General features: G+C 35.2%; 1 pseudogene; it reads left to right on the top strand.

The window, feature by feature from the left end:
* The window catches only part of LOC102496615 (histidine protein methyltransferase 1 homolog), a 17982-nt pseudogene extending 16487 nt beyond the window's left edge, over window positions 1–1495 (top strand).
* The last annotated feature ends 256 nt before the right edge of the window (window positions 1496–1751 follow it).

Below are 1751 nucleotides of genomic sequence, written 5' to 3' on the forward strand. Positions count from 1 at the left end.
TATTCGATGACTGCAGTAAGATATATAGCCCCAGCTAGGTGCTACTTTATAGGATGCGTAAAGTTAGACTTGTGTTCATGGAAATGTATGTATCAGCTGTGTTTGCTATGAAAATATTTAGATTAACTAAGCTCTTTAGTAATTCAATTAAACATGGGGGGAAAACAGTATAGAAAACAGACATAAATACCAGAGACAGTATGGGAGAAGAGTGGGAGATGGCAGAGGGTAAGAGATAGGGAATCAAGGATGGGGAAAAAAGCAAAACATACAGGAAATAAGAAATGGAAAATTATTTGTTGACAATAACATGTATGTTTTTTTCTTTTTAAAAAAATATTATTTATTTTATTTATTATTATTTAAATTTGACCAGAGACACACTCACACACACACACACACACACACACACACAGAAGGGAAGTGAGAAAGCAAGCCACCAGGTCTGGGACTCAAACCATGGGCAGCCATGTGGTAGTCCAGCATCTTAACCACCATGCCACCTGCTGGCTCCCAATAACATGTATGTTGATGTGCTTGATTGAGTCAATATACAGTGTACTCTGAATGGAAAATTTCATTTTGTATGCTGTAATGATGTACAGTGAATGAATGTAAATAAATAAATTTAAATTAAAAAAAAAAAGGATTTGCCAAGGGCATGCTGTGCCTAAAGACTTGAAGTGTCAGAAAATAAAGCCATAGAAACACTGTCAGGTCTCTAGCATATTAACCTACCGGCAGTGAAAACAATCTTGCTGAAAGGGGACTTCCCACGAGAAAACATCATTTCAAAAAGCTTTTCTTCTTACTCTAATCCGATGACAGGTGTTTATGAAGAAGGCTTAAAATTTTGAGAATGCACTTTTGACCTCCCAGCTTATCTCACAAAGGCCAGAGTAAAATTTGCTGGGGAAAAAAAAAAATGTTAGATTTTGGCTGTGGATCAGGGTCACTAGGTATAATTGCATACAAAGGAGTGGCTAGAGAAATTCATTTTCAAGATTATAAGAGTATGGTGACTGATAAAGTAACTTTACTTAATGTAGTGGCTAACTCCACTTGGGAAGAAGAAGAAAATGATGTAAATGAACCGGACGTGAAAAGATACAGGACATCAAAACACAAGAGCTATGTAAAATGCCGGTTATTTTCTGGGGGATGGTCTGAGTTTTGCAAGTTTCTACTAAGTAGTGAAAAACTCTTTGTTTTTCAAAATATGATCTCATTATTACTTTAGAAACCATTTACAATCCAGATTATTGTTCTAGTTTGCATCAAACTTTCCTTAGGCTATTAGACAAAAATGGGTGAAGGTGCTTTTGGCCAGCAAAGCACATTATTTCGGTGTTGGTGGGGGTGTTCATCTCTTTCAGAAGTTTGCAGAAGGGATGGAGTCGTGACTAGAACACTTGAAATAATTGATGAAGAACTACCGAGGTCCCTAATTGAAGCAACTTTTAAATCTTTGGTTAATGTTCGCTGTGTGTCCTAAGTGAAATAAACAGAAAGATCAAAATTAGTAAATAAAATGGACAGATCTCTATACTTTGATGTCAGTAAGTAAAATCATTCTTGCTCTTTTTTTTTTTTTTGGTATGAACCATTTTTAAAAGAATTATTATTTAATTTTATTTATTATTACTTTTTTTTTTTTTTAATTTGCTATAGGACATAAGTGCTCGCCAGAGAGAGCAAGAGAGGGAAAGTGAGAAAGCTCTGTTCTCAGAGTGGTGTTGCTATTTGAACAA

Source organism: Tupaia chinensis, unplaced genomic scaffold (genome assembly GCF_000334495.1).
Source record: "Tupaia chinensis unplaced genomic scaffold, TupChi_1.0 Scaffold000058_1, whole genome shotgun sequence".
Taxonomy (NCBI): domain Eukaryota; kingdom Metazoa; phylum Chordata; class Mammalia; order Scandentia; family Tupaiidae; genus Tupaia; species Tupaia belangeri.